Source organism: Rhineura floridana, chromosome 3 (genome assembly GCF_030035675.1).
Source record: "Rhineura floridana isolate rRhiFlo1 chromosome 3, rRhiFlo1.hap2, whole genome shotgun sequence".
NCBI classification, from domain to species: Eukaryota; Metazoa; Chordata; class Lepidosauria; order Squamata; family Rhineuridae; genus Rhineura; species Rhineura floridana.
Window position 1 is genome coordinate 91,157,013 of NC_084482.1, and position 9,382 is coordinate 91,166,394.

Genomic DNA, 9,382 nt, shown 5'->3' on the forward strand with positions numbered 1-9,382 from the left:
TTTCAGCCTGCTATGCTTAAACCACTCCACTTAAGGAAAGGGGGCATGGTCAATTAAAAACATAGCGCACACCTAGAATTTTGCTCGAATATATTTCACCTCCCACTGTTTTATCTTGTGCAAACTGAGACTCTCCTCATGTCCATCGGAAACTATTCTGCAGAATAGTCAGTGCTATTATTCCACAATTGTTTTTGGAGATTTTTTAGTGTTGCAAAGTGTTGCTGTACTTCACATACAGTATTCACAGAAACAGAAGCAAAAGAAAATGATTTACTCTTTGAACATGGCTGATTTTTAATGAATTTCAACAAATTATGAGAACTCTGACAGAAAAAATTCCAAAAGGGTTCTGTGGTTTTTTTCTTCCTTTTTAGACTTTGAACGCTCTATTCTCTCTGACTGTTTTGTGTATCGTCATGAAAATTTAGTGGGTTGTTAAGCAAGCATTTCTGAGTTCAGGACTATAAGTTTTGTTAGGTTTTGTTTTGAAATGAGCTTAGAATGGCATGGGGCGGTATTTTCAATTTAACATTGCAGAATGTGAAAAATCCACGCTGTCTATAGTATACAGCCACTCTTGTGGCTGTATAATCCAGAGATCATCATTAGGTCCCCAAAGCAAACCTCAGAATGAAGCAAAGAAATCTACCTGAGCTACACTTTTGAGAGAAATTGAGGGCCAAATATATATTTCCAATAATGCCAGTTAGGGAGATTGTGGCTGTATAATAATGGTTAAGCAGATGCATAACTTGGGTAGCAGCTGTAGTAGACGTGTCACATGGTAGCTCTTTATCTTTCATATTCACAGAATGATAATTTGCAGCTCTTCAAGCACATGGATGTATAACTTTGGAATGCTTTACAACACAAAGTATTTTTGAGTTTCCCCCCAGGGCTCATTTATTTATTAATTTCATTTAAATATTTATAAGCCACCTTCCTGGAGAAGTGTAAAAATATTATAATATAATATTATAGTAAAATTTGTAAATATGCAATATGAAAAAATACTTTAAAAATATAATTCAGCCGATATAAAGTCTAAATGCTGGGCAAATATCTGTTACAGGGCTAGGGGGGCAAATAGATGTATGTTATAAATGCCTTATTTTGGTACTAACCTGCAGTGAACAAGTTGTAATGAAAGCCTTATTCTGAGGACACATCTTAATAGAATTAGAAGGACTACGCTAATGACATAATAACTGAATTGTCATTGCTCTGGGCACTGGAGTTAAAATATAGTACAAGGGCCTTACGTGGGCATAGTAAGATTTCTTCCCACTCCCAACTCAGAAAATTAAACCCCACTTGTAACTCAAGGATGTAGAACCTTTGGCCCCGCAAATGTTCCTGGGCTACAGCTCCCACCATCCCTGACTATTGGCCATACTGTCTGGGACTTCTGGGAGATGTGGGTCAAACAATATCTGGAAGGCCACAGGTTCCACATCCTGCCTTCCAAAAATGTGATTTTCAAACTTAATGGAATTTCAATTATTTGCAGAGAAGCAAGAAATCCAGTCCACATTCCATGAGTCTATGGGAATCAAGTCTAACTCCCATCAGCCCTAGCCAACATGGCCAATGGCCAGGGATGATGGAAGATCTGGAGGGCCATAGATTCCCACCCCTGCTGTAATGTGGGAGTCTAGAGATGCTCCCTGGAGAATTGTGTGAAGGGGTGGAACCTGACTGGCTGAAGGATGCTAGCAGAAAATTAGTTGTTGTTGTAGCTGCTAATTAATAAACCTATGTTAAGTCTTGTCTCAAGGTATTGAATCCAAACTTATTACAGTCAGCCTTGCGCTAGAGAAAAGCAGTGATTCTCAAAGCTACCCCAACTAACAGTTTGGAGCAGAGTCTCCCAGAAAGACTTTAAAGGGCATGAAGGTGACATAGGAAAGTGGAGTTACCTTCAAGTGCCCTGGCCCCAGATGCTTTACACTTTAAAAGTAATAAAACAAATCACTGAATTGTTCCTAGAAACTAAGTGGAAGCCAATGCATTTGGCTTGTTTAAGCATAACTGGTTTGGCTATCTGGTAACATAGATATTTTTGCATTTTTGCATTTTTGTAGTCTAGCCTCTTGAAGGAATGGAAAGGTCTCTCTACTTAGCACTGAAATCCAGCCACTTCTAGGGGTGCCAGACCTCTGGATTTGGGCTGGAGACTCCGGCTCTCGGAGGTGCTCTCCAGCTCTCCGGCCAAATCACCCCTGTCCCTGGATCTCTGGTTTTCAGGCATGGGTTCTGGTCCTCCAGCCACATTGGTAGTGGAGGCCCAGTGCAAAGGGAGGGAGGGAGGGGAGGGCTGGCGAGGAGGAAAAGGAGGAAGCGCCACCATTTCTGTTTCTTCTTTGGCTTTTCCTTCCTTCCTTCCTCCGCTGCCGCTGCTGCCTGAACTCATTATGTCATCAGTGCCGACCTGACATTATAAATAACTTCAGCGGCATCGTCCTCTTCACAGTGTAAGCCATGGCCACTGTGCAGGTGCACGCTTCGGTGCTGTGGCTGCTGTGCAGGCGTGATGAAGCCCCTCCCTCTTCCAGAGTAGGGCGAGTCCGTTTGCCGCCTAGGGTTGTCGCAGAGAGAGGCTTCACCGTGGCGGCCCTTCTGCACATGCGCCAAATGCTGACACTTCTCCTCCCCCCATTTTTCCCATCTTAAGTGCCCAACGAGGGGCACCGACAAAAGGTGGTGAGTTGGTGGGGTAGGAAGGAAAGTGCCTGGGGAGTGAGTGAATGGGTAGGTGAAAAGTGACGGGGTGAGTAGGAAGGTGCCAGGGGGAGTGACATCACCAGGGCCCACCCTGTGACATCACTAGGGCCTGCCCCTGAAATATCAGGGTTTGGGATGCTTGTGACCTGGCAACCCTAGCCACTTCTAAGGTAGAGTCGATACAGGAATTATTTCCTTCAGTCTTCTGGGGACACTTGGAGTTGGCAGAATCTAACTTTACAGACTAGCTTTAAGCCAAGGGTCAAATTGAGTGTTATAAGAACAGCTGTTGATCTGGGCCTCTTTTTCCATTCTTCTCTGTAATATCTATTGCAAACGACAAGTGTATCATGAAGTGTATTTCCCCAACTCACCAGCCAAATTATGTCAGGTAGAGACAAGGAGATACACTGTGCAATGGTATGATCACACACATTGTTTGTGTTATACCAGTGGGTCCCAACCTGGGGGCTGTGAAGTAATCCAGAGGGGGCTGTGAACAGTAAAGAAATAAATTATTTATTAATTTTTTTTCAAAAGGTCTTCACTCCTTGGACCCTGTCTGCTTTCCACTGCCACTGCAGATGACATCTCCCCCTTGCTCCAAACAAGAGGGGAGGATTTTGGTGAAGTTGCAGAGCATCTTTCAAACACACCGAAGGCAGGTATCTGCCTATAAAATACATGGCAGATGCCAAAGGAGGCTGAGGGTAGAGATACCAGGAAGAGGGGATTACTATCACCGACTCCCATCTCCTCACACTGCCGCTGCTGCCGCCACCCTTGTTCAGCACAAGAGGAGAGGGCTTTTTGTGGAGCAAAAAGAAGCAAGGCTGCAAGAAAAGGCTGCTTTCCCTCCTTCTTCCCTGGCAGCAAGCCTGCCTCCCTGGGGGGAGGGGGTAATGAATTTTTTTGAGCTTATAAAGGGGATCCCATACTCATACAGGCTGGGAACCACTGTGTTATTCTTTCCAAGGAAAAGAGACACACAAGAATGGTGTGCTGCTCCGTCTCTTACAACATACAGTGTGGTCTCAGGAGAAGGAAGTATTTCTTCATCCAACACAGAGATAAACTATGGAATTTGCTACACAAGATGTTGTGATGGCCACCAACCTGGATGGCTTTAAAAGGGGGTTAAACAAATTCATGGCTGATAAGGCCATCAGTGGCTACTAACTATGATGACCATGTACTGCCTCCAGTATCAGAGGAAGAATGCTGGTGAATATGAGCTGGGAGAAAGCTGTAGAGCTCATGTTCTACTTGTGGGGCTACATCTGCTTAGCCACTGTGAGAACAGGATGCTGAACTAGATGGGAGTTTGTCCTGACCTAACAGGGCTCTTATGTCCAGAACACCCAGGCCTGGTGCCAGTGGGCAGCCAGATCAGGCATTGGCCAAGGGCCCCTGTGGCTGAGAGGGGTCACTGCAGCTGGGTCTGGGAGGATGGAGCTCCCACACTGTGATCGCCAGCATTGGGTTGTGAGGCATAATTGCAAATCATGGCCCGCAACCCAGCACTGGCCTGGATTGTAGCATGGAAGCTCCACCCATTTAAGTCAATACTGGCTGCTTGGGGTGGGGTGCTGAGGGCTTCCTGAAGTTTGGTGTCCAAGGGCTGATTGCAGTCTGGTGCCAGCCCTTGGAACACCAAACCGGTGCTTGCAAAAAGCGCTCAGAGAGCTAAGTACACAAGACGAGTAGGTCAGGTTTGCATCTTGTTTCAAAAATGTTGTAGCTTGGCTAGGGACCATTTCCTACTAAGTTCTGTCACCACATATCTGGCAGGAAACATTCTCTTTTCTCTTTATCCAATGGCTAAAACTAATCCATGGAGGATTATGCATATAAGCTATGGATGGCAATACACCTTAAGCAAGAATATGGCAGGTCATAGATTCCTTCAAATCAAACTTAAGGTTGCAAAGTCCCATCTCATTTGAGGGTTTAAATTGGATTAGTTATTTTTAAACCTCACAGAAGGGGCATTAAAATGTGCTTTCAAGCAGTCATGAGCAATTCATGCTGTAGGGCACAGGCTGCTCTGCTCATAATTCCTCTCCCTATCCCTTTAAATAACCCCAAGTGATGAGATAATATGCCAGACGCAGCAAGGCACTCAACTTCTTTGCTGATTATTGGATTTAGAGTGAATTCAGATTTTGCTTGGGGGAAGGTTGTTTTGTTACACAGTCCGAGGATTTGCTGTTCTACCTGAATTCACCAGGATTTTAAAAAAAACAAAACCTCCCCCCCAACCCCCTCCCCCACATCACTCCTTAAAGAGATCATTGCTGGAATGAATAATCTAAGAAGTTCAAGGTAGCATGCAACTCAGCCACCCAAGAATCACTGGGATGTAAAACCACCCAGATCCTTTTTTAAAATTCTTTAAGGTATTTTGTTAATTTAGTGTTTGGAACAATCTGAGCTAGAAATCGGTGCTGCTGCTGCTAGCTGTGAGACACACTGCAAGCCCTGCTCACTGGCAATACATGCTGCTATTCAGGAACAGATTTCTGGCCAAGTTAAGTGAGGGCTCCAGTTTTTAATGTTTGGCAACTTGGGTTTATCATACAATATCTTCCTTGTAAATTACGATAAGAGCCTTGAGCCTTGGTATGCATATTGATGACAAAATACTGTGTTCACATTTGAACACCAGTCCAATGCACCCATTTTTGAACTGGGCAAGAGAAATGTATAAGGCTAAGCTATTGTTTGGGGTTTCTGTAGTTCCTTGGGAACTTTTTCTTCTAAGGCGCAGACTCAGGTGCAGTTCATAAAAAGAGTTCCAAGAGGAAGAACAGAAAGTACACCAGACACCTTCAGGAATATAAAGGGTTTTTTTTGGTGGGGTAAGTTCAAGCCCCTTGTTCGGAATTTCTGACTGAAGCTCTGTGACGGGAAGAGGGCATCTCCTACCAACTTTCAGCACCCTTCACTAACTACATGTCCCAGGATTCTTTGGGAGAAGCCATGACTGTCTAAAGTGGGATAAAGGTCTGGTGTGGATATGGTCAGTGACAGTTTTGGTTTAAATTTGGGTGGCCACATGCGCCTGCTGTAGAATAAAAAGGTGGGGGAAACCCTGAAAAAGAATGATACTGTTCACAATATTTTCCTTCTGGAAAGGGGCTTCCTCTCTGCCCAGTGCCCACACGTCCAATCTCCTCCCCTCCCCCCTCTCCTTCCTGCCGTCCTCCTCCTGCCCTCCTTGCTCCTCCCCCAGGTCAGTTTCACCTATCCTAAGCATGATTGCATGGGAGTAAATCCAATTGAACTCAATAAACATGCAAATGATCAAACCTGCCCTCCCCTCCTCCTCCCTCCCATCACCACCCTTTTGCCCCTTCCCTCCCCCTTCAAATCCCCTGCTTACCCCTCCCACTCCTTCTGCTCCCTTCTCCCCTCTTCCTTCTTCCCTCTACTCTCCCCTCCCCCTACTCCATGGTCAGTTTTACCTATCCTAGCCCTGATTGCATGGGAGTAAATCTCACTGAACTCAATAAGCATGCAAGTGATCAGACCTGTCTTTCCCCTCCTTTCTCTCCCTTCTTCTTCCTCCCCTGCCCACTCTAGGCCTCCCTCCCCAAGGTCAGTTTTGCCTATCCTAAACATGATTGCATGGGAGTAAATCCCACTGAACTCAATAAACATGCAAATGATCAAACCTGCACTCCCCCTCCCTCTCCTGCCTGCTCCCCTCCCCCTCCTCATACCCTGTGGTCAGTTACACCTACCCTAAGCATGATTGCAGGGAACTAAATCCCACTGAACTCAATAAGCATGCAAATGATCAATCCATTCTCAGCAAACTCGCACAGGATCTCATTTTTTACCTCCCGGATTAAAAAGCAGAAAAAATCACTAATAGGCAAAATAACTTGTGGTTTAAGAACATACCTGTAGCCAACAGATATTTTTATCAAAAGCAGGGAAATTGGACAGCTATAGTGAATGCACCAGGGGAACAGGAGACCTGCCCTCCTGTCTGAGATATTGGACTGCCCTACGAATTTGTCAAAATGCAAACACAATTTGGGTTGGTCTTTAACAGTCCAATCCACTTCCTGTGTAGCTTGGAAGAATTTGGTAACATGTGCCCTGAGCATATGGTGAGTTGCGGCAATACCTGCAATCAGCCCAAATAATAGAAAAAAGACATGTTCTGTGCTGATCTTGTTTTAGCAGGGAGGAAGCAACAATATTAAAATAGTTTGTAAGAGTTCAGATAGTCACTTTAAATATGTTTGATTTACTTTGCAATTTTAGTGAAGTTTCCTATAGGAAATCATTTTCTTTTGCTTCTGTTTCTGTGAATATGTGAACTACAACAACACTTTGCAACACTAAAAAAAAGCTCCAAAACCAATTGTGGAATAATGGCAGTGATTGTTCTGCAGAATAGTTTCCGACGGACATGAGGAGTGTCTCCGTTTGCACAAGAGAAAACAGTTGGAGGTGAAATATATTCTAGCAAAATTCTAGGTGTGCTCTATGTTTTTTATTGACCATGCCCACCTTTCCTTAAGTGGAGTGGTTTAAGCATAGCAGGCTGAAAACATGCATCTTGGGCAGGCCAAGTTTCTTTTTTCCAACAGCTAGAGACATTGCTTAAGTAGCAACATATTGAAATCAGTTTGATTTTACATCAAACTGCAGTTTCAGATTCAACTGTCAATACATCCAAAATACAAACAGAACAATATCTCCAGTTTGAAACACAAAAGGCTGTCTTCACCATCATATGACATTGACCAATAAAAAGGCTTTGAAATTAATAAAAATAAATTTGACACGGATTTCTAGGATAAATAATGAGAGAAGTATAATTTTCTGGTCAGATTCTCTGTAGAAACAGTAGTAACACAGAAAAGAAGCAAAGTAAGAAGAACACCAACAAACGTACAAAAATGTAATTCTCCATCTTTGAAGATGGCAGGTGTTGCCACCACTCCCAATATGCTCAGAGGCACATGTTACCAAATTCTTCCAAGCTACACAGGAAGTGGATTGGACTGTGAAAGACCAACCCAAATGATGTTGCAGTTTTACAGATTTGTAGGGTAGTACAATATCTCAGAGAAGAGGTCAGGTCTCCTGCTCCCCTGGTGCATTCACTATAGCTGCCTAATTTCGCTGCTTCTTAAAGTTGGATAGAAATATCTGTTGGCTATAGGTACATTAGTGAATTTTTAATCTGGTGATGAGCTGCTTGTTTTTATATTTAGTACTTTTACGAGTTTCTCTCATTCCTGACCAATAGGGTAAGAAATTATGTTTAAAATGTATTTTCTTAAATGCCAGTATTTATACATAAGGGTATTATGTCGGGGTGAGGAACTTCAGCCTGGGGGTTGAATGTGGCCCTCCAAGCCTCTCTATCTGGCTCTTGGGAGTGGACTTTTCTCAGGCCAACCTGTCTCCCGAACCACACCCCCTACTGGCCTGACCTTTGCAACCTCCTTGAATGCTTTTTCCTGACTGGAAAGTGTCCTTGACTTCTGATTCTCATGCTTTCCTGGATGGAGGATAGAGAGGGGTGTGCGTGTGTAGAAGCTCACCTACAGTACAAAGGTAAACTTTGTAGTCATTGCTGTGTCCACTTTTGACTCTGGCCCAGGCAGTCATTGGCATGTGGCCTTTGAAAGGTTGGCCAGAAGGGTATGTGGCCCTTGGGCAGAAAAGGTTTCCTCACTCTGGTGTATGTATACCAAACCTATGTCAGTCTGCCAGGGCGTCGCACTCAAGAAATCCTGGCTATTGTAATTTGCTGAACACGCCTTTCTCTTTCATGAGCTTCCTAACTACTGGGGTTCTCAGAGGGGAGGGAATTATCATTAAACCTTTTTATGTCTGAGGTGTAGATATGCCCTTGTATTACATTCACCAAGCTTTGCAACTTCCGTGCTTCTATTAATTTTATTGGAGTGGGTCCACAATTTTTGGCTTGGTCAACCATAGTTTGGAGTTGACTTCTCCCCTGCGTTAAACTTTCTGCATGCCCACAGCCTATCAGACTTCTCTTCTAGAACTGGGGGAAGGTAGTTTCCCATTGTACTGAGCTTTAGACAGCCAGCAATAATATAAATGACTCTGGTCTGTTCCAAAACCCAGCATATGAAACCCTCTTGTACTCTAGAATTAATGGAGGGAAGAGGCAATGTCTTGTTCTTATTGATCTTTGTCTGCTCTCCAGAGTTAGGGGAGGGATTCCCCCGTCTCAAGTTGTGATGAGCCAGAGGCACTTGTCCCTGCCAAGTGGATTTGTGAAACCTGTCTGTGGTAAAGGTGTTGTTCTCTACTGAAATGAATGGAAACTGCTAAGCAGCAATAATTGAGGTATCCCATCTATTTGAAACGATTTAGCTGACGTTAAGCATTTTTCAGCTCTTTCAAAGGGTTAATTATGGAGATCATTGGGTTATATCCAACTAAGTTTTACTGAGAGTAAACCTACTGAAATTAATGGACCCAAGTGAGCCATGTCTCTTAATTTCAACAGGCCTACTCTGTGCACAACCCAATGTGATTAAAGGCTGCCATCCAAGGCACTTTTCTGGATATGAGTCTGAGTAAACAGGGACAGAACTGCACCATAGGAGTACTTAACTTTGGTTGGATTGTGTCTGTTATTGTAAAATGAGAA